Source organism: Columba livia, chromosome 10 (assembly GCF_036013475.1).
Source record: "Columba livia isolate bColLiv1 breed racing homer chromosome 10, bColLiv1.pat.W.v2, whole genome shotgun sequence".
Classification (NCBI taxonomy): Eukaryota; Metazoa; Chordata; class Aves; order Columbiformes; family Columbidae; genus Columba; species Columba livia.
The window spans coordinates 10714742-10738999 of record NC_088611.1 but is presented as its reverse complement, the minus strand read 5'-3'; the positions used below and the strand labels follow the sequence as shown (position 1 = coordinate 10738999).

The window sequence follows — 24258 nt, the reverse complement described above, 5'->3', positions numbered from 1 at the left end:
AAGCCAGCTACCATCATGTGTTAGCTCAGAGAGATGAGACCTAAAACCACACCTCTTTGCAGGATCAGCATGCAGTATAAGAAGCTTGACTGGCTGCTGTGAATGGTGCATAATCAGACACATATAGCAGGTCATAATCATCATGAAACCTCAGCATGTATTTTGTTCGTTAGTTTCTGTAGCTTCTGAAAGAAAATAAGCATGGTGTGTATTGTAATACATGAGTAAAATAGCTATTGAAAGGTTCTCTGTAGCTGCTGACTTGTTTGTTGCTAATTTATTTCTGTTCTATACAGACACGATGAAGGTATATGTAAGGAAAACTAAATTCTGCATGTCTGCTCTCCTAGTGAATTGCAAGGTATGTGAGTGGGAGTAGCCCCAACATTTGCATCCACAACACCATTTTTTTTCTTCTATCAGTGGCTTAAAAGCTTCATCTCATTCTAGATGGTTCTAGACAATAACCTGAAATCTCTCTACCTGACACTCTAGGTTCCCTGTTTCTTGCAGTGAAAGGGGAAATGTGACTCAGGAAAGGAAGAGGAGGCTGGTTTATAGAGGTTTGGATGAATTCTTTGTGTATGAAGGATTTACAGAAGATCATGGTAATTATCTAGATAAACTTCACAGCAATATGGGTTGCAGACACTTTCTCCTGGAAAGAAGTGTCAGAAGACTTTGACTTTTGTCAGTATTTTAGTTTTCTAATTCAAAGGTAGGCAATAAGGAAAGAATTGCTTAGTTGTATGCAGGGACCCTAGTTTCCAAAACACTGCAGCGAGGAAGATGACAGGAATTGCTTTTGAGTTGTTCTGGTAATAGTGACTATAGATTGAATTACAACAAGGTCAATATCTTAAACATTTTGTTTTAATAAATAAATATCCACTTTTCTATTTGGACATGTGTTTTAGCTCTGTGGCATGGTATTTATGTGGAAAATGATACAAGGTAAAACATGGAGTGCTGTTTAGAGGAAACAGATTATAAATAGATTAAAGATTCATCTGACAGAGGAAATTTTCAGTACATGTTTCAAACTGGATGTGGCTTTTTGCCAGTCTGCCTAATGTTCTCTTAGCAATATTAGGGTCAGCTGACAGACAGCTATACCTAGATTTTGAGAGTTAATACTGGAGATGTTACTGTAGTCCACTTTTTAGACTTGTACAAAAAAAAAAAAAGGTGCAGCAGTTAGCAGCAATTTTAAACAATTTTTAGCCATGAAAAAAAATCTGATTTTAGGAAAAGATAAAACAGTACAGCCATACCTCTGACCTACCCCAGACCTTTAGCAGATGTGCCCCTTGCACATTCTTAGTCTAAAATAGGTAAAGTTTGAGTTTGAGATTTTCTTTATTATTTTACTGTCAAATTTAAATTGTGCATCTGTGGAAAGTTATGATGGACACTTATTCCAAACATTCTTTGGCATTTCCAACACAATGAATGTGTTAGATTAATTTAAAATATGTTTAGTTACAAGATGGCACACTTGATTCTCTGCACCCATGCGTGTGCTCACCTCGTCCTGTGTGGACTCAGTCCTTCACCTTTGTGGTGGAAAACAATTTTCCCAGTGTTATGAGAACATGTGGGTACGAGGATATCAGAGATGGTGGTAATTTACTCCTGTTGTGCACTTGTATAAACTCCGTGTGTATAGAGGTTAATGGGCCATACGGGTTTCCTTCTGTCTTCTCCCAGTTTTGTCTGCATGATGATGGTTTCACAGCTAGAAAGCGATGGTGGCAGTTTAAAACTGAAGGAAAAGACAAAACCCATGTTTAATTGTAAAACACAGGTCAGATTCCCAAAACCAATGTAAGTCTGATATTTTTCTGTGTTCTCCATTAACTTTTATTTCACCCTCTAGCTGAAAATTAATATTATTGCCCTTGTTTCCTGTGCTGATTTATTTAGCCAATGAAGAGACAAAAGTAGGATTTTCGATAATGTAAGGAAGCTTAAATAATTATTCTTATTAAAATAATCAGAAAGTTGTTCTAATACTTCCAGAAACTACAAAGCTCTATTTCCAGAAGCTTCTAATAACATTTTAAGCTGCAATTGTGGTAGTGTAATTGATGGCAATACCTTTAAGCTAACTAGTTTATTTTAGGTCACTAGCTTACGTAGCTTGTATATGTATATTTAGGATGTACATTTTCACGCTGAGAGCCTAATTCATTTCTAATATTGGCTTTTAGGACTTTGGGATAAATGTAAATATATAGATAGATAACAGCAGAGATGTGCAGAGGTGCTTCATTATGGCATAGGGTGCTGTCAGTGATTGTTGGGCTGCTCAGGTGCTCCTTGGAAGCTCATCGTGGCCTTAAATGGCTTTGGAAAAAGTGGTCTCAACTATTGAAATGTTTATGGTGTACACAGAATCTTCTGTCCAGCCTAGAAATAATACTGGGAGTGTGTACTTTCAGGTGAATTGTGGATTAAGAAATTTAGCACAGTACAAGTTGCAGGGTATTTGTACAGGCTGATAAAATTGAATGCTTGTCAGAGCCTTTTAAAACAGATATCTGCATCTTTCATCCCAGAAAGTGGAGCTAAGTACAGTTGCAACGCTTCTAATTATTGGTATGTGTGAACTGAGAAGCAAGACTGCCCTCTGCACATGCAAGATACAGCTCATGTTCAGGAGTGGATGTTATTAAATCTGTAGAAAAAGAAAACAAGCCTTAAACAAAATTGTTAGTGAAAAGAAATAGTCCTTGATAAAATTCTGCATCTAAATTCACCTTGAATTAGATTCTTTGAGGCTAAGGTCACTATTTCTCATAAGAGGTTTTTCTGTGATGTTTCTGCTTTACAAAATTAAGTAATACCTCTCTGAGGTACCTCCTGCTATTTTTCTCTATTAGCCACAATGACTCTCCAATTATATTGCACTTTGAGCCTTTCCAGGAGACAAAACCAAGGTTTCTGATTCCTTAGGAATTAAAATAAACGGAACTGATTTTAAAACTGAGTTTTGATAAATTAACACTAACCCACCACCTCTCTATAATCGTTCTTCAGCATGGTTGGATCAGTCACTTATTGGCCAAATACAATGTCAGGATTTCAAGTTTGATCAAGTGTCCCAGGGTGTTGAATATTTCTATATACTGGACATCATTGACTCCTGTTAGTGTCAACGAACAATTTTCCTTTTAAATATATCTTTTAGTCTTAGTAACAAATCAAATTATTTTATCTCAAAATAATAGATATAATAACTGGAGCTCTTTGAATGAGCTACTTATAATAAGTCTCAGTGTCTTGTGGGGGTTTGTTGGTTGGTTGGGGTTTGTGGGTTTTTTTGTTGTTGGTTTTTGTTTGTTTGTTTGTTTTTTGTTGTTGTTGGTTGGTTTTTGGTTTTTTTTTTTTGGCTTTTTAAATACAGAAGTGTGCCTGTGTACATGCAGTTTTTATTCTGCTCATTGCCAGTTCTGACACTTGGGCAGCTTTTATGTCTATTTTGCTATAAAAATCAGAGAATAATGTGGGTTGGAGGGAATCTGGAGGTCATTTACTCCAGCCTCCTGTTCCAAGAAGGTAAAGTTAAGTCAGGTTGTTTGGGGACTTTTTCATTTGAGTGTTGAGTATCTCCAAGGACTCCACAACCTCTATGAGCAACTCATTGCAGTATCTTACCATCCACTCTGAAAAAGAAGAAGAAAGTATTATCTAGGACAAATGTAAAAATATAAATCAGTCTAGCAGCAGTCATTAGCCAGCCTTGGAGGGGATGTACAGACACAACAACTGTCTTGTGTTCTCATCGTTAGTGTGAAGCAGAAAATTAAGATTAGAGTTAACACATCCAGCAATTGTCTGTGGTGGACACTTTTAGTTTCTTGAAAGGTTGGTGAAGGATTCGTTTTGGGGCACTTTGGATCATTTTATTTTCCAGGGAAACAATCTGTAGCAGTACATTTTAGCTTGTTTTGCTGCTGGTTGCATTGGAATATCCTTGTGGATGTAAATACCTCTGTGCAACATAGCCAGACATGGGCAGCTCAAATTCTGTATTCTCTGCTTAAGTAACTTCATATCACTAGATATTTGAGCTCAAAATGAGATATAAGTAGATAGTGGCAATGTAAAACTGTTAGATTATAGTGTATGATAAGGAATTAGCAATTTTCTGAGAAACTTAAGCTTGTAGGAAGCTAAACCTCAATTTAAGAACTAATTATTTCAACAGTTATGAAAATTTTGCCCTTACATATTTTCCCAAAAACCAAAGCAAGATGTTTCTTTCTTCTTGGCACTGATTTTTTTTGTTGTTGTTGTTCTTAAAAAGATTAAACAGTGTAGCTACATTAATTAGGTTTTCTGAGATTTTTATTTGTGATAGCAAGTTGAAGGCTGAGTAAATAGCCAGGATTTCAGCAGCCTACATGAACAATTGTTTAGAAATTACATGTTTTCTCATAGAGCTGCCAAATGTTGGACTTCAATTGAATCTCTTACACAAGGTGACTTCCAAGAAATGTGGTTTCCATTTAAGGTGTATCATTGTTCAAGAATAGTTTGCAGCTCTAAAACACGTGCTAATCAGAAACCTTAATGGCTGTTATCTGGCTTTAAACTCTTTAATAAAGAGGCATTTCTTGCAGGCTTTCAGCAGCTCAGCCATAACGGAGGAGGCAACTTCAGCTTTTTAAGTTCAATGTTCACTTGTGTCATAATAACAGCAGAACAGTCCTCATGTTGTGTATCTGCATCTACTGAGATAAAACAGCAAATAACCAGAGACCACGTGTGTGGAGGAGGATAAAAAAGTGAACCCAAGGACAGGAGACAGTGTACTGACCTTTGTGACCATCTCTTTAACGTGTATGCTTCCAGAGTCTGTAGTAGCTGTGTAGAGGCAGTAGTTTCTCAAATCATTAAATGACAGTAATTAACCTTTTAATTGGTAATGATAATGCAAGCTTAAAAAGAAGGTTTAAAATTTCCTGTTTTGCAATACTGAAATACTGATTTGAGAGAGATCAGGCTGGTTATTCTAAGCAGATGATGCTTTGGGCACTTTCAGTGTGAGACTGGTACATCTGCTAACAAAGGTCTCCTTGCCCTCCCAAGGTCCAAGACAGCATTTCTTCAGTGCTGGTGTCTCAGACTGAAATATTGGAAAACAGAAAGTTAGTGAAAAGCCATATTGGACTAAGAATTTCTGAAAGCCCCAGTGTATACCCATACCTTTAGATGACTACTCTTTTTTGTCTTGTTTTTGTCATGGCCCGTGTCCTTATCCTCTAGAACAGTTTTAGGCGCTTTTGAAAATGTCACATAAAGTATGCTTGGTAGACTGAGAAAGAGATCCTTTTACAAATCATCATTTCTGCTTTCTGGAAGAAATAAAATAACAAAATTGATTCATTTATGGGTGCTTGTCTTTAGGTGGATCTTGTTCTGTACATGGATCAATTAAAAAAGTGTCTTAAACAATGAGGGGATAGATAAAGGGGACAGAAAAATGAGTCCATTCATCAAGGACAACATGAAAGGAGGACTATTGTGAAGATATTACAAAAATTAATGTGTTGTGTTGCATTCCCATGGCACTAAAAGTCCCATTAGTGATAAATATTTCTGGGTTTAAATATCTATAATTTTACTAGCTGCAAAGCTATTTTTATGTGATAAAATTAATGTACATTGAGAAATATTGTACATGTGCTTGTCTCGAAAGAAGCATTGTTGTATCCTGCTTCATCTATCCTTTCTGAGTATGGAATTAATTTTAAACCTGAAGTGTTAAGTTTTAATTTTTTCCTGTGCTAAGTCTCCTACTTAGTCATACATAAATCACAGGAATATGAAAGAACTAGTAAAAATGGCTGTATCCTTCTAGAGCTGCAATTTGGCTCCATGAATTATTAATTACTAGACCAGTATAGCAACAGCTTTTTCAGAAGTCAGTATAAATGTAAAAGGCTCACCTTATCAGCTGGGATCTAAGCAGTGGCAGTAATGTAATTCTTACCATTTAGCACTTTGTGGTACATTGAAAAGGAATAGGATATTAGACCATTTAAACTTTCTGAAATATAACACAAAGTAAGGAAGTGCCTTTTTTTTTTTCCCTCTGAAATAATTTCAAAGACATGAATACACACGGATTTCTCGGGGGTTTGGACTGGTGGAGATGTTGAAGCTGTTCCATTTGTGAAGCATTACTGGAGGGGGAGAGCAGCAGCTCAAAGAGGACGCTTGAAAAGGAAAGGCTTTCGCTGCTTGTCTTGGTTAGAAGAAAAGAAAAAATCTGTAGAGGCTTGAAATTAAGCTAAAATGGATGAAACGTAGCATTTATGCAATACAAAGGCATCTGGTATTGTAAGTAAAATTTTCCTTCCTAAATAATGTAGCTCTCAAGTTTAATGCTGCAGTACTACTTAAGTCTGGTGTTAATTTTCTTGAAGCTGTACAAAAAGTGGTGCTAGGGGGACCCTAGTATTGTCCTCTGATTTAACTGGTCTGCCTAAAAAAAATTATTTTCTTGTCTCTTAAGTGAATTTGTGTTTGGTGTAGTCCTAAAGGTTCTTTTAAAAACTTTGCCAAAGACAGATTATATCTGAGAAAGACAGTTTTAAAGTTGAGTGCAATAACTGATTAATTGAATTCGTCTTGCAAAATTTAAGTGCATGTAATGGAAAATTGAAATACTTCAGCACTTTCTAATTTTGAAATTTCATTTTAACATTTCTAGTATTTTAGCAATACTCTTATCCATATCTGAAGATAAGTTATTAAAATAAGGAGTCTCTTGCAATATATCAGCTATTTTTTGGAATATGATTTAACTTATAAGCAAATTAGGAAAGGATATTAAGGAACTGATTAGGTCTCTTTTTGTACTGAGGTTTTTAATAAACATTTTACTACAAAATTTATGTAAAGGAATATTTCAGGGAGAAATCCTAATGACATTCTGATGTGAATTTTACCTGAGATTGGTTTCATAGGACTGAGAAATAATCTAGTTGCTGTCACTCATTTCTGATTTAGAGAAGCCGTTTTGTTCCCATCTGTTGATGCAGACAGTCCAGGCAGGGTTGGTAAAGAGCAGTTCATCAGCACCAGAGTGCCGACAGCACTGGTTACAGACAATTAATTAGCCTACACAAATTCAGATCAGTAGATCAGTATGTAAGATCCTACCTCAGTTGTTGTTTGTTTTGTTGTTTTTTTTTTTTAGTGGCAAAGAGTTTAGTAGGTGATTTGGAAATCTTCCTTTAACTTTCTTGCTCCTTTTTGTTGTAGATTTTATCTGAACTTTGTGTATGATATATATGCAAAACACAAATTTCCTATAGGAAGTTATTAATAACCATATCTCTTGCATGTTTCTATTAAGCTAAATATACTCCTGTATCAGCAGATTTAATAACTTGGTTTAGGGAAGCATTTGTGAGGACTAGACTTGTGTGATGACCTTATCTGTTATAGTTTCCTAATCCCCATTTCTTATTTGGGATCATTAGTGTATTTTTAAAGCTACTTCTTTAAAACTCTCAGGGAAGCCTGGACCAGGGGCTGCGGTGGGAATGTGGTGTTTGCGGGGAGCCACAGGGAACCCCTGACTTTTGGCTGAGTGGTGGATGCTCTTTGTGCCAGAGGTGTTACTGGAGGAAGCAGAGGAAGAGAGTCAGCAGAGTTTGTTTCATTTGGTATGGGAAATAGCTTTTCCTTTATTATTAACTGCACAATCGTGCTCTGATAATGCTTAACATGTGAAAGTAATCATGACACTTCATCTCTGGCCAGTGGCAAGAGGGAGTGCATTAATTACACAGTCCTTCCAGGTGAGCTGTGCTTGTGTGCAGCACATTACCCAAGTTAATGTGACAAAGACCATTGAGAATTATTTTTCTGATGAGTTCAAACTATTTTCATTATGTCCATTGTGGCAATGCTAGCATAGATCTGTGCAAAACAGAGCAAGGAGGCACAGGGAGATGGAAAGGAGGAGCTGATGCCTGCAACAGAGGCAGCTTGCAGGCTGGTGTTGCAGCGGTTCGGATTGGTGATGCTCTGCAAGCAGCAGCCCTGGTAGGACCCATCCCCACTCTCCTGTCCTGGGACAGCTGCCACAGGCAGCCGCCATGGTCTGGTCACTTGCCAAAGATGGAGTCTCTCATGCAAGAAATTGGAAAAGTCCTTTTGTGCTGAAGGAGAAAGATAAGGGTGGAGATTAAAGATATATTTCTTAATCTTGGAAGCTATAATGCACACAAAAAATAGTGTGGCAAAAACGACCAGAAATGTACTGAAAGGTTGTTAAAATGCATTTTAAGCCTATTCAGGGCTGTGTGCAGCTCTGCGGGAGCGCCCTGTGAACGTGCACCAAAGCGTGTGTCAGCAAGCCTTTTGCAAAGCGTTATCTCACAGCAGACTGATCTGTCAATAAATAACACTAAAGCTTATAGGCGTTTAAATGGATGAAAATAAATTTGGATGTCTTTTTCTCATCAGTGTTTTTAGGGGTTTGATTTTTTTTTTTTTTTTTCCTCCTCGGAAGAGCTGTGAATGTAAGAGATGCTCAGATACCTCTGGCATCCTGTGGCAGCTGCTGGGCTGTAATGCCATGGGCAGAAGAACCCCCACACCCATGGCTGCTGAGGCCTGTACTGTGTGTAGCTTGGAGTTTTGCAGTTCTATGGCTTTTCTAGGGCTAGGCATGTATGGTGCCCGGCCGCCATCTGCCATCTCTATTGTCTTGAAAGGGATCCCCTTGAGGACTGTAAGGGTCTGGTAAAGGCTAATGTGATTTCCAGCCTTCCACACATACATAACTGGTCCGGCTCTGAGGTCATCTACACCATGTTTGAAGATGCCATCACATGGCAGATGGCTGTACCCAAGCTTGCATTAGCAGAGATGGCTTGATGTCTACCGAAGTCAAGTCACCATGGTGTTGACTTTGTTGTGGGCTCAGAGCTGCTGTGTCCCTGGGTAAGGACATGTGTTGCATAGGTATCTGTGCTGTCATGCCTAATATTTTTACTTAGCCTAGCTAGGCTCAGATGGTAATTATGCCTTTGATGTATGTGCCCTGAAAGCTTTTTTACAGATCATGGAAGCCTGGCCTTAGTTGACCCTTGGAGCTGCTCATCACAGCTTGCTGGAAAAAATGAGGCAAAACCAGATCTTGGGAGTTGCCCTGAACACAGGAGTCCCCAGCAGTGCCCGCTCTCTTTGTGTGGAATGGAGGAGCTCAGTAGTAGCAGTGCAAAGACTCATTTAATCAATCTCTATTGCAATTGAGTAAAGGGTGGTGATTTTTCATGTTGTGTTTTAACTTTATTGGATCTCCTGTTTGGCTGAATAATACTTTTGCAACTTCCATGTAAAATCTGGTATCTGAAATATTTTGTAACTGCATTTGGGAGCCTGGGGTGAAGGCAATGAGGAGGGGGAGTGGGTGCTGCTCACCCTGGGACAAGCTCTCCTCGATGGGGGTCAGCTCCAGGGAATGGTGCATGGGAGTGGTGTGCAGGCATCACTCCCCCAAAAAGCACTGAAGGGGAAGTTTGCTTTAGTGCATATACATACATGTTTGCTCTAAAAGGCATTTTTCATAGAGGGGATTGGTGTATGGCTTTGTGTTTTGTGGGGGCTCCTATTGAGCACCCCTGGAATATCCTGATGTTGGGAGTTCAGCAGTGTGGTTTCTCTTGCTGTTTTGCTGATCTCTGAGCCGGCCCCGTGGGGTTCCTCAGTGTACCTGCACCCTGTGGGTGATAGCAGCCAGTGCCCATGTCCTGGTGAGTTCCCTGGATTTGGAGAGAACCAGCTAGCCTGCAAATACAGGCCCATAAGCTTAGATGGCTGAAACATAATTACTTTTTGCAATGAAAATTATCACACATTGCACTGCATCTCCAAGTGAAAACATTACAAATAGTTGTGCTTTGATGGCTTTTGAATCCTACGAATTAAGCCTCTTAGGAAAGTCTTACTACGGTTTTTGCAGTGCAGTTTTAGAGAGGGAAAGTCAGTGTTTGGAGAAACAGTGAGAAGTATATACTTGAGGTTGTGGAAAAGATGACAGAATGCTTATTCCTGTGAATGGAAGTACATAATGAAAAAAATGGCTATTATCCAGCTGCAAGTTTCTCCATTTAAATGCAAACAAAACAGGAAAATGAAATGCAATTTTTACTTTAATCAACTTTCATGGATCTTCTGGGAAGCCCAGAAGTATCTGAAATGAGCCTCTGGGACCTGTTTGCTTTAAATATGAATTTTGAAGTCTGCTTGGTAGTAGATGGAATGCTGTGTTGAGTTTAAAAATCAAGCTTTGCAAGTGGCATCTGGGTCTAACTGGAAGCTAGCTGGCAGAGAAGGCTAGTCAAATTAACTGTTCATTTCAGAGGTAGATTAACACTTTCTTTTGCTAAAAATGTCTGTAACATAACAGTTCTTTGCCCAATGCATTCTACATATAGCAATTAAAATAACAAGATTATCCATTATAATTATTAAAATAAAGAGAAAAAGTGTCGATAGGAGATATGATTAAAAGAAAACAAACCAACAACAAAACAAAACCAAAACAAACAAACCAACCCACACAAACCTGATAAATTACCTGATCTATAGAGATGTTACAAAAACTTTTAATATTTTTTTATATTTGTGTTTTAATTTAAAAAAAGTGTAAGAACTGAGGAGTGTAAAAGGATAGTGAACTGGATTTCTTTCTAATCTGGCACCAGACTGGGCTGGGACATTTCTGCATTGATGTCCTCACTGTTACATTACTCTTGAGACCAATTACAAAGGTTCACAAGGTTGTTTTTATTTTCCTTGGTCTTGATGCCTTTTTAATGAGGCCTCCTAGTAAACAGCAAGCATTATGCTTTCCTGTTGTATTCCTGTCTGCCGCCTTTAAACATTTATTACTAATACATGTGGGAAATGATTTATAAATTAAATATTAGGAAAATGTACTTTTAAAAAACAGAAGTAGTTAGGGGGTATATTTTATAATTGTCATTGGGGGAGTGGGAGAGGAAGTCATGCCAATGTTTTGCTAATGGAAGTGCACTGAAAGAGACTGTTAAAGCATCATTGTGGTTTTATGTAATAAATAGAGATAATAGATGCATGGAGTTTTCAGTGTATGTATCTGGGCCTGTGACTCAGTGTCATAGAGTCTGAACGTAGAGAGAAAAAAAAAAGCCATTTGTGCAGAGTTTCTCAGGGAAGTTTGAATGTTGCCATTCTCCTGTGCAAGGGTGTTCGTCTGCTTTGCTCCAAGTGCCTGTACCCGTGGCATCCCATTGGCATCATGCTTACTCAGCGTGCTTGTGAATATGTCTTAAGCAGATTATTGCTTCATTTCTTTAAATTTGCATCTGTGATTAAAACCACTTTTGTATGCTGCAATTTGAGCTCCTTCCTTTGCCCACCTCTTGCATGGCTGAGCCGCATTGAATCCTGCAGCTACTCAGAAGTGATTCAGTCGAGCATTTGGTGTCTCTCAGATACATTATCCCACTAAAAAGCCTTTTCAGAGGGAAAATGTTGGTGGAGGGGAGCACTCGTCCTTTGCTGCTGCATTGAAAGGTGTTTACTTCTCAGTGATGTCAGACTGGTGGCACTTCTTTTCTAAAACATGACTGTTTTGAGAGTATGAAATACTACTTTGATCATTTTCATCTCTTTTTAAGTAGCTGATTTTATTCTCATATGAAAGCAATTGGCTCAGATAGCTAATCAAGTTGCATAATGAGAAAAAGGTCAAAGAAAAATAGTAAACTACTGTGATTCACAGCAAAGACTGGGTTCAGCTTTCAGAGGAGTGCAGCCCATTGTCAGAACATACACTTATTTTTCTTTTTCAAAAAGAAAGTAGATTATCATTTTTGCCTATCCTTTTCACCATAAAGTCATGTTGTAACCCACAGTTGTTGTCCTGAAAAAAATAACAGGAGCAGGTCGCTGACATCTCTTGTAAGGAAGAATTACACTGAGAACATAGGGGTCCCTAATTATATTGAAGTAATAGTAGGCTTGGCACTGAGGAGGGAATGTGCCCATTCTCCAGGCAAGGATGGCAACAACATCGCCAAACTGCGAAACCGTATCTCTCTTGCAGCATTCTTCAAATTGCATTGCTTGAGTAGAGAGCATGGTATTGAATTCATCCAACCTTACCACATCAGGCAGTGAACATAGAAAATTATAGGAAATAATCCTTTGGTGGTGGTTTTAAGATTGTAATCCTCTCTACTTATCCTTTTGAGCCAAATTTGGAAGATCTTTTGTTCTGCTGTATCTCCTCTCATCCCTTATTCTGCCATGTACACAGGTGCTCTCTGAGCTGGTGCTTGGTGGAGGTTGAAGCAAGGATTGGGCCAGGGAAGTGGATACAGGTATAAAAAGTTTAAACTTCAGTGTGTGTAATGAGAAACAACTTGGCTGAGCTGGAATTTTCCCAAGCTCTTCAGAGACGTGGGGCTGGTGCAGCAGCATACACAGTTGGGTTGTTACGACTTGTGGTGGCATTTATTTGAGAAGGCAAATCATTTATTTTTTGGTTCTGCTGTGTGGGATTTATTTTTAGTGTAGCTAATCAAATGAGTATAGAGCAGAATGGCATTGGTGAATCAAACGAACCTTTTCATGAGTAGAAGTAGCTTGATTTATTAAGTGGAATTGTAATCCAACATGAAGCATTTGATTACCCTCACACGCACTAATCCTTTTTTTATGAGATCAATTTGCCCCGAAGATCTGTGCGTGGTATTTTTTTGGCAACCTTTTTCCTTAAGACCTCAAAATGGTATAAATGATGAGCTCCAGCTGTTTCTCATTGTGTGGTTTGGTTTCTGACACACAAGGTACTGGATTTTAAGCTTCTCAGACTTTTCCCCAGTAAGTATTATTTAATAGCTATTGCTGCATGAACATTGATTTTAATTTTACCAAAATAACTGCATTAAAATCTTTACATGTTATTATTTATTACCAGCTGTTTTGTTAGCATTAGAGATGGTGTTTCTTATTTATTTCTGAGTATGGCATAATTAATTTTGTGTGCTTATCTAGAGACTTTCTTGTTAGTTATTCATAGCCTGACTACTTTGTCTGCAATCTTCCAACCATTTACTGTGTGATGTGAAATATTTCAGGGTGTTCTTGCATTGATACTTAGAATCATGTAACCGTCTTTTGGTATTTATAGCAGTCTGCAGCAGCAGGAGGCAGTTCACCTTTTATCCTCGGTGGCTTTACCCACTTTGGGGAATTGGTTCTAGCTCAGATCTGGTCTAGTTCAGATAGTTTCTGTGTGTGTGTAGAAATCACAGCATTGACCAGCAGAATCTCTCAGCTCCCTGGTTAAATGTTTTGTGAGTGTGGGTTTGGATATGAAAAAATTATTGTTCTTTTCTGCACGCGTGGAAAATATGCATAATGTTTTACTTAAATCCACAGTGCCCTTCTGCACTGTGAAATGCATGAGGACATTGAGGAGATGTGTGAAGTTTTCGTAGTTTTCTGGGTGTTCCCTATTATAGCACAGTAGTGATAAACTCCAAACAAACAAAGATGAGATGGTCTGGGACTCAAGTATGGTTTCAGCAGGACTTGGGTGGTGTGTCTATGTGATGGACACGGTTGTTGAGCTGTTGCCCAAGCTCCTGCCTCTGTCTTCTTGCTCCACATCCTGTTTTTCAACCCACTGATTTTGCTCTCACCAGTTTTCTTTTCATCACTGGGGTTAATGGCAGGAGCATAGTGGCACATGGTGACTTTTAAGACAGTATTATAAAACAGTTTCAAAAATAAAGCCTGAATTATGAACAATCAGATTTCCAGAGGTAAATAGAGCAACTGTTCACAGCTATTCAAAGAAGAGAAAAATTGTATGTTACCTTTTTGCCTACTCAAAAATAAATAGCATAAGTTGACATTTGTGTGTGATTCATACCTCTCAATTATAGGATCATAGATTCATTAGCAAATAGCTATAAAATATGAGAGAACCATAGTTTTTGTGTATAAATTGCAAACAAAATGAGATTATGTTAAGGTTAGCCTTCAAGTCAATCCACACTCAACCAGATTACTTTAGGCTTCGTAAAAATGTAATAACTGTTGCTGCAAGATGCCTTTAACACTTGAAAACTTTGGCTCCTGTAATCCCAGGTGTTGCATGGCTTTCCAGTATTGAGTGAAGTGGTGATCAGTTTTTAGCCCTTCTTTAATTCAGTAGACATCCTTAACATTTGAGGTGGTCTTATAAATGTAACATGCAAATTGCACAAGTCATACGTCTTACATATATGTATGAATATCTACCTAGAGAGTATGGATGTCTGCTGTGACCCTTAATGTGAGTGAGAACATGCTTCCCCACTTTATCAGTGCTGCCAAGGTTGGTTTATGAAGATCCCTTAATATTCTGCTCAAAATGATCTAGAAATCATTGAGAGTCAGCGAAAGAGTTTGTGCTTCTTGATTGTTACATGTAAGTGCAGTTTACAGTTCAGCATGCACTAATTATGCAGTTTAATCAGTTTCTGCACAGGTATCAACCACTTATTTCAGGGATTATAAAAAAAAATTAGATATCAATCTTCAAAGATTTCTCAAAGGAGCAAAGACGAAATACCATAGGTCACAGATGATTAAGTTTTCGCTGGTTGTTTGGTTTTGGTTTTTTCCCCAGTATTTCTATAATATCAAGAAAATGCAGAAATAAGATGAAAAACAAGCTCAGGACTGAATACAATGTAATTCAGCACCTCTCCATGGCAGGTTTCGTCCTTTCGGTCGAAACCAGGTATCTCCCATATTGGGAGAGGGCTTGAGCATGCTGGTGCTGTGGAAAGAAGGATGGACAGACATCTGTCTCACTGTGTTTCCAGGGCTGCCAGACCTCTACAAAATGATGAAATTTCCAAGGAGTCTAATTTGTGAAGATTCAAACCCAGAGGCTTTGGTTCATCACAAGAAATTACCATATTTAGTTGCTGATCAACGTAATGAGGTGGGATACAGCAAAGAGTGTCCCATCGCCAGGGCACAGTTTGCAGAAGAAAACAAATGCTAACAAAGGCATGTCTCAAAAGAAATTTTCTTATTAAAATGGACAGATAGACTTCAGAAGGTTTGAAAATGGCAAATCAAACCTTTTCCATTTTGATGCTTTCATTAGAGAGGGGAAAAGGTGTGCTTCACTCTACTATTTTCCATAATATACTGGGACGGGAAGGGGTGCGAAAACAAACTGAAACACCAAAACAAACCTGTTGAATTACAGTTGTTTCTCTCTGCTTGGGGATTTCTTAACAAATATTAAACACTGGTGGTTTTCTGCATGTTTATTTGGTTTTCTGCAGTTAGATGCTGTAGCCAGATTTCGTGGCAGTTTGAGTTGGTTTATCTTGTAGGAGTAGTGAGAATAAATTTGTTAGTACAAGTTTTGATTTGCTTTCACTCAGTTTTCCTAAAATGAAACTTGATGATGGGTTATTTGGAGCTGATGTAAAAGAAGTTCATTCTAGCTCTTCTAATCTATTGTGCAAATTGCTAGGATTTTCCTACCTGCCCTTGCTCATACTTTTGATATGATAAAAGAGAAAAATGATAACCGAGAGAACTTGTCATCCAAATATCTACCTCAATGGTAGATTTTAAAAAAATATAGTTTAAAAACTTTAAGTATTCTGTTAGAGGTCTAGAGTACCAGGGAAGGAGACTAATAGTCTGAAATGTCTTTGGAGGAGCCCTCCAAAAAGATGTCTCTCTCAAAGTCCAAAGCATACAGTTGGCTGGCTCCAAACATCAATCCTAATTCATGTGTTGGCCCTTCTATCAGAAAGAAGGGTTACCACACACTGATCTTTGTGATAATTATATAAATTATGTCCTATAAAGTGTATCTTGTCCTGAATGCTGTGACTTTCTGGATGTTGATGGGATTTTAGCAAGGGATGAGCAGGACTTGGGTTTTACCTCCTGTCTTCATGACTGGGCGAGACCTTGGACCAGTTGGTAGACATGGCCACGTGGGCTTCCCATGGGATGCTCTCTCACCAAAAGAATGCTTACCTCTTACTATGCTCACTTGAGGAAATACAATAATCACATAAGTGTGATTTTATATAATATTTAAAGTGAACTTGTATGATACTAAAACTCCAGTGTATACACTGAGAAATAGTTTCAGCTCACATAAAAATTAAAACTTGGAAGAATTTTCTTTCTGGCATTTCTTTTATAACTGCACTTCAAAGCCTTCTTACCGAGAAGGTTATTCTGGTAATTTTTTTGTTTTCTGCAAATAAACTATTTTTGAAAAACAGATCCTTTCTAAGGGCAGTCAAGTGTCAAATATAGGGTTATGGATGGTGTCAGCTGCGTGTGGAAGCACACGCTCCATTAATTCATTACAGCTGTGAAAGCTTAGCTGTGCAAACACCAAGTGCCACTTGTGTACCTGTCACTTCAGAGCTTTTAATGAACATTGATCATGTTCACCCAGATGTTTATTTGAATAAAGTGAATGTAATTTTTAAAAACAGGGTGACCTTTTATTTTTTTGTAGTATTCTATAGTATTTAGATTGAACCTGAAAAGACCGTTATCCAATAATTCCCACCTCTGACAAATTATTACTCAATGAGAAAAGGATTCGTGCATTCGCTTTGGTTGCATTGTGAAGGCTCATTTAAACTTTATACTCTGATTTGTCCGTATACTGAATATTTATATTATTAGTTCCAAACCCCCTATTCTCTGTAGTTTAAGGTTGTGTTTAAATAGTCCCTTGTGTTATACTTGGGAAAACAAACATCTCCCCAGCACTTTGTGCAGAACTTAGTTAAGCAACTTGGGCAAATAACCTTTCTTTGCTTGTTTGAGTGAATAGTATGGCCTCCCAGATTTCTTCATCTGCTTAGGACTGTTCTAGGTGACAGAAAATGTGAAATGTAGAAGTGTTTCCTTGCCATATTTGTACTAAGACTCATGGATCTGTAGAGTTTGAGCCCTGAAGCACTGAGTGCTCAGAGCAGACAGATGGGGACCCAGTTAATAAACTAGGCAATAGCATCCTCCTCCAAGAGCTGTTTGCTCTTATGTAGGGCACAGTTTGCTGCATATATCCTATAAAACATACAAACTGAAACCTCAGTGGTGATGATGGTGATATATAAGATCTTTTGGGAAACCCATAATCAGCAAATAATTTTCAGGAATCCCACTGAGAAGAAACAATGTTAAGTCCTACTTCATTAACTGTTTCTGTATGGGCTGTTTCAGGGAAAATAGCTAATATATATATATAGATACTGTGGAATATATCATGGTAGCTTGAATTCCTTACTGTGCTGTAATCATACAAAAGAAAAACCCATAATTTTTTTTCCAAACACTTAGTGTGAGTTTCATAATTGAAAGAAACTACATGTTTGCAGAAGGAGGAGAAATATTTAATGTGTTGATTCTAATAAAAACTGTCCAAGGTTTAGTCTAAGACAAGTACTTAAGTCAAATCTGGAACTGAATGAATCGATCTGCAGGCTCTGCATTTGTGGTGGCTATAGTAAGAAATAAATCCATAGGTCATTACAGCAAGAATAAAGCTAATATTACTAGCTTAGGAGTCACTCTTAAATGTTGTTTACATAATGATCTTGTAAGATGCTGAGCTTTTGCAATTGAATTGTGTATTTGAACACAGAAGCCTTACAATATAGGTGGTTTCACTTCTTCAGGGACTGAGAGTGCAATATATTAAACTTCAAGCTTTGTTTTCTCATTTTCCCTTTTGAAATTAATTTAACAATAACCCGTTGAATTTGAGTTGGCTTGGAATTTGTGGAAGATGAAATATCAAAGAACAATCAGATAATAATCCTAATTGCATAACCTCATGATGGCAGCATTTAATGTATTGTTAGTGTGCTAGGATCAGAGTTATCATTATTAGTAATTTGATGAATTTTGTCTTTTTCCTTTGAAGAAATACTTTTAGGCTTTTTTTTTTTTTTTCCCTTAAGTTAACCTACTTTCTTGAGAGTAAACCAACAAATTATTTAAGTGAAAATTCCTAACAATTTTAGATGAGAATAAATATTTCTAAGATTCCTGTAGTGGTGGCAGTTTGAAATTTGATAGCCAGCTCATTGGTTTTGTTTTTGTTTTTTTTCCAAGGAGCTCTTCAAAATTTAAGTTCAACTCTTCCTTAATTTTGAAATATGCTGCAGTATATTGTATTTGGGCCATGGGCTTCCATTGCTAATGAAGAAAGCCATCCAGAGGCTATTACATAGAAACTTTTTTTTGTGCTATTATGGTATTCTCTGAGACTGGAAGTGGGCTGGCAGTGAGTGCTGCAGGAGATGGACCCTGCTGGCTGGGGGAGCTCAAGGTCCAGGGTCACATCAGGCAGAGCTGCTCAACCACCTCCCTGGCAAATTCCTGGTTCTTAGGGCCAGCATTCCTCTTGGAGCAGCTCTGCTGTGCCAAGTATTCACTAGAGAGAGGATGACTGATGCTGTGAAGCAAAGTGTGAGCTCCTGGTGGGAATGTGAGGGATTTGGTTCAATTTGGTTCATGTCTTGTGTTTGAACCAGGCAAAGCAGGAGCTGTGGCTGTGCTGGCTGAGCCTGCGCTCTCATAGTAACCTGGTTTGCTGGCATGAGAATGAGCTGCTCTTCTGCTTGGGGTGGGGTGGGGCAGGGGGAGTTATCGAAAGATGTTTTCCATGATCCACATAGAACCAATTTTTAAGGGAGAATTTTATCACTGGGATATTTAGTAAGGAATCCACTTCACTTGTTTTTGTTTAATATAATACAGTGCTAGGTCTGGCACAGGTCCTGGCTTAAACAGTGCCTCTTATTTCTTTCTAATTAAAATGTAAGTGAACTAAACTAGGAAGGAGGGACTAGGATTTTACATTACCTTTGAGAAGGGAATGGTTAATTATTGAGGTACAGAGCTATAGATAGGTTGTCAGTTCATGACTTGGTTTGATGGTGGCAGCTCCTCAGGAGTTGTTGGCCAGAAGCTGAGGACTGATAGCATTGGTGCTGTGCTCTGCAGCCATGCTGTGTGTGAAGCAAAACATGTGGCTGGTGTAGCGAGCGAGGTGTGCAAAGCAGATGGAGGATGGTACTTGCTCAGGGATGTGAGATTTCTTATTGTTGTTTTTCTTATTTTCTTATGTTCCTTATTCCCTTTATTCCTTTCCCGCTGCTCTATGTGAAGTCCTGTTTTGTGCCCTGATGTATTTCTGTGCCTCTCGCGTTAAGTGCAGCGTGTCACCTCAAGTGGAGCCATGCCCACAACTTTACTAGCGTTCTTGTTGCTGTGTTTCTCTACAAATGATTGCTACTCCTTCAGCAGATAATTTAGTATCTCTCATTGTGGTATTTGCAAATGAAAATGAACTTTTCAAAGTGTTATTTAACAGGGAATTTCCAAGGCACTGGGTTTTTGTCTTCTGCATTGGTGGAGCTGATTAGCGTTTTTGTCATTGCTCAAGACCCCTGAGGCTCAGACTGATGATGGCTCGGTTGTTTTGTATTCTGCTCCTCTGCACTTCCATGTTTCTCCAATGGTTACAGTGAGAGAGGGAGGAGAATACTAAACACCAATAAATGAGTCAGGTCACATATGGAGTGTTCAACACATGGTAGTCTCTTCTACAGTAAACCTTGCTGTTATATAAAGTTATATATTCTATCCAGCTTTCCAAATTTCGCTATAAGGTTGGGAGGCAAAGATCAATCATCAATAAAGATAGCCTATGGCAGTGGGTAGATGAGACTGTCAAGTGAAGTGAGAAGGCAGATAAAGAACATAAAAATATTAAACTGTTTTGACTCTTAGAAGTTTCTACTTATAATCTTTGATTTCTGTGGCCTGAGGCTCCTGGTTCATCTGCAGCCTGGAGAGGTCTCAGACCTTGTATGTACTTTTTAATGCCACATATTGCTTTGCAGAAAACAGGTGGATAGGAGGGGGAGCATCCTTTCTGCGCCAGGCACCAAGGGGGAAAAGGTTTATAGGAAGAAAGAACCTCCAGCAGCAAGTAAAATAAATTATTAAGTATGCAATAAAACTAACTCAAATATTTAATGATACTTGATTCATGAGGATTGTGTTCACATTTAGTTTCTAAAATTTTGATCAGCTGTTGAGATCTGAGATTTGCAGAAGACACATCTCCTCACCTGCCACTGGACAGCATGTACAGAAAGTGCTTTAAGGAAGAGAAACTCCCAGGCTTTCTCTGTGTGAATTTTAGGAGTCTCAAGGACAGCTAAGGAGCAAATTGCCAAAATGAAGTGTGTGGCATGTGTGTAATATATTATATGTTCCATTTCTTATCTGACTAATAGAGGAGCTGAAAAAGAGTCCTGTAATGCAAATAACACTGACAATGTGACAAATGAAGCGTAGTGTGTCTTCCCAGAAACATGGGTTTGACAGAGTGAGTCATACTGAGCCTTTTTCTAGCAAACTGTAGTGTCTGTCTCTTAATGTCCAGCCCCCAGTCACAGTGAGTCAGTGCAGCTTGTGGAGAGTTGAAAGTGAAAAGAAACAGATGCACCAGTGAGAAGTTACCATGTAAGACCCCAATTTTGGGGTCTTGTCTTGTTCTTGCGAGAGTGCATGGCTTCACCCTAAAACTGTCACCCCTGTCCTTTGAGAGCACATCTGGTTTTGATTTGGGTGATGCAAAATGCCCTTTGGTCTAGGCACTGATTTGAGACCTGATGTTGGGCTCAACTCATGTACGAGTGTCTGCAAAGTGAAGAAAGATTGTTGCTTGGAAATAGATCTTGCTCTCTTTTTATACCACCTGGGGAATAACGTAACTGTTGAGCAATTCAGAGCTTGTGTAGAGATGCACAGATCTTGAAACAACTGAAACAACTGAAGTTTTCCTTTTTTTTTTTTTTTTTTTTTTTGAAGCGCTCAAAATACCATTTGTACCTTACTTTGTCTTTTTCAAGTAGAAAACATTGCAGACAGTCTACCAGATATAAAGTTGGAGTTGTATTAAATAAGGCTAAATAAAATTGTCAGGTCATAGTTATGGTCACAGAGCATTAGCTTTAAGTGACCGTGGAGTTGATGGTGGATTCCAAGATGTGATTCATTCAGAAGTTACACTGCAGCTTTATAAAGTAGATCTTTCAATCAGTTTAACAGCACGTCTACAGGTAATTCAGAATTTGCTTTTCAGGTTAGATTACAGTGTATAGTACTAGAAAGACAAGTTTGGGGTAGTGCCATGAATCTTTCATGTTCCGATTTTGTCTCTGCTACAAACAAACAAAGAATATCATAACTCTCAGGTGTTGTTGTATGGCTTCTGGGATGATGTTTTAGGTGGCTGGAGAAAGAATATGGAGGTCATAGATGTGCTGCCTTCTCAGCCCCAGTGAAGCACAGTGGTCTCAGTGCCATGGGATATCTCATCATCCCACCTGGTCCTCCTGTGAGATCTCTCCTGTCCCCAGGGGATGACACAAAAGGAGCAATGGGGCCTCTGACAAGACCGGCCTGTGGATTTATTTGTGTATTTTTGCTTCCTTCCAAGGTCTTCACCAGCCAATTTTCAATGCTGGTCACTTTTGTAATGTAGGTTCACATTGTAACAGCAATAAATAGGTTTGAGCATGAAACAATACATATATCAGTCTGAAGTAGCTGCAAAGCAGTTTGAGGTCATTCTGGGTCAAAGGCATGGCCTGTTGTGTTTTTTAAAGCATCTGTCCATCATTACCTTGAAATTTGTCGGTTTGCTGAAGGTTGGTAATAATGTGTTTGTGTGAAAATACCTGCTGTTTCCAGACAGGCTGTTTGAGAAGTGTATATAGTCACAGGAGTCTGTAGCAAGTTTAACACACTCACAGAGTTTTGGATGCCTTCTCAGGTACCCAGATGTTTAGGGCTGCGTCTCTGAAGTTTACAGCACAAACATGCAGGGTTTGTTTGCTGTTTGGTTTTTATTTTTTTTTAAATCCCAAAGGGATTCTAAATTAAACCTCAGCTAAACTGAAAGGAGAGTTAGAAGTGCAAGCACCACCTGAAATACAGGTTTTATTTAAACATTTCTTCCAGTGAGTTATTGAAGCAATTTATTTGCCTAAGCTATAAAATAGTTTTTAGCGTAAATGTGAATAACAAATGGCCAATTCCTGCTGGTGTACAATACAAAGAAAGTATTATTTTGGGGACCTCTCTGCTCACTGTAGTTGATTTATGGTCTCCTTTCTAGCTACCGGCAGCCCATCCTGAAGGCAGGAGGAAATGGTGCCAGAAATGGTATAATTTGTAATGGGAGCCTGTGTTTTCTGTTGGTCTCTGTGTTCCCCTGCTCCTCTCAACCATCCGTCCTCCTCTTTGCTCCCCTGAGATTTGTGAAGCAAGGTGGACCAATGGCTGGGAATTTGGGGAGACAAAATTCAAAGCTGAATTATCATTTTACAAGTTCTCTGTGTAATGCAGAGGGTTTAAGTGGTGCTCCTTGTACTTAAAAATGAAACAGTTCATCAAGGAGTTTGCTTCAAGTGAAATAATGTATAAAAATAAATAAAAAACTTTCTTGTGCCCAGCTGTCAAAAAAAATGAGTGAACAAACCAATTGTAACATTTTCTAAATGAAGTTTGTAGCGTCTTTTCTAAGAATAGGCATTTAAGAACAAATGTTTTCTTCACTGACAGAAAAAAAATTGCTTCTATAACATACCCGGTGGTGAAATGACTGCTTGAAAGATATAGTGCTGGCAGAATTTTTCTCTTTAATTGGAGAAGGTCTTTGGGCTGTAAAAACTATTGTGTGGTTAACTAATTTTCTTTAAACTGGAGAGAAAAGCAAAGCAGAGAATGCATTTTCCCTGGTGAACTGATATTTGTGGTTGTTTATAAGCTCCTGCATTGTCACTTTTGAAAAGCAAAACAGGAGGAATATATGCAAGAGAACATAGATCATCTGGATGTGTAAACTGAATTTTATACATACCCTAAAAATAGTTATAAACCAATGCAGAAAGTGGCATGTTTACTAGAACTGAATGAACTATTCCTGAAAAAAAAAAAAAAACATGTCGTCCTTTAGCTCTTTCTCTGCCTTGTCTTCATGCCATCCCTGGAGTATTTACCCTCCGTGCAGCGGCTGCACGAGGCGAGGTTCTCATGCTGAATAAATGTGAGGGAGGTTTTTTTAATTTCCCCCGGTGCCAGTCAGGATTAGAATTGGAAATGAGTGAACAATATGAGAAAAACTCTTGCAGTGTTTATCCCAGGTAAAACTATTCTTCATCCTTTTGCCAGAACCCAGTAAATAACTGTCCCAGCACGTTATCCCCAGACTTGCCCCGTTCGTCCTTACTCTGAGTGGATATTGTCTGACATTGAACTTGTGTCCAGGAATGTGAACCTGCTAAAAAAATGAATCGGAATTAGTTATTCTTGAATGCAGTGTTGGTACAGGTAACATCACTGCAGGTCATGCTCCCTGAGCTGGATTTGGTACTGAAAAGCAGAGCACTCCCATCCCTCTGGTTTCTTGACATACTTTTGAAATCTCTTTTATCACTTTAGGCATAAGATCTGAGCATTTCAAGGTCATTAAAAGACACAACATGGCCACAGCAATCTCCTTGATGTTGTTCTTAAGATGCCAATCTTGGACAGTGGAAAAAGAAATTTAAGTTATGGTGGTCTTGCTGGGGACTTAACACCTGTATCATGTCTTTCCAGTAAGTATTCTGGAGGTGAAGGCTGGAGCTACATGTACCAAACCAACACATGCAGTACAGAATTTGTGAGATTATTTTGCTGTGACCAGCACTGAAGTACCATCCATATATTGTACTGCTACATCTGTGAGAACTTAACCACGTTGCTCTGATTTCTGCTTACAAATTCACTTGGAGAAGATTTAATTTCAGTAATGACCACTAAATAATTTATTCACCGAATTTACAAATATTTTTATGGAAAACACTTGAGGTTTTAATTATGCACTCAGTAAACACTTCATGTGTATCAGTGATTAGAGGTTTAATGAAAATCCATGTATTTCTGAATGTTTTGTTCACGTTTGAGAGCTATTTCTATTCTTTAGGCACCTGCAGAGCCTTGTTCTGCATAGGGAGCCTGGAGTTGGATACTTCATCTCATGCAAACATTTTCTTTCCCCCCAAATCTCCTTTTCAGAATATCATAATCTTGAGAGGCATTTTGATTATGCTTTGATTC

General features: G+C 38.4%; 1 protein-coding gene across 9 annotated transcripts in view; it reads left to right on the top strand.

Moving 5' to 3' along the window:
• The window catches only part of LOC102088268 (contactin-4), a 334360-nt gene that overhangs the window by 98393 nt on the left and 211709 nt on the right, over nucleotides 1–24258 (top strand). Inside the window, exon 1 of one of the 9 annotated variants that reach the window (XM_065074572.1) lies at nucleotides 6332–6351. The exons of the other annotated variants lie outside the window; for them this stretch is intronic. The gene's annotated coding sequence lies outside the window, so the exon portion shown is untranslated. Of the gene's footprint in view, nucleotides 1–6331; nucleotides 6352–24258 lie in introns of those variants that run through there. 9 annotated transcript variants of the gene reach the window in all.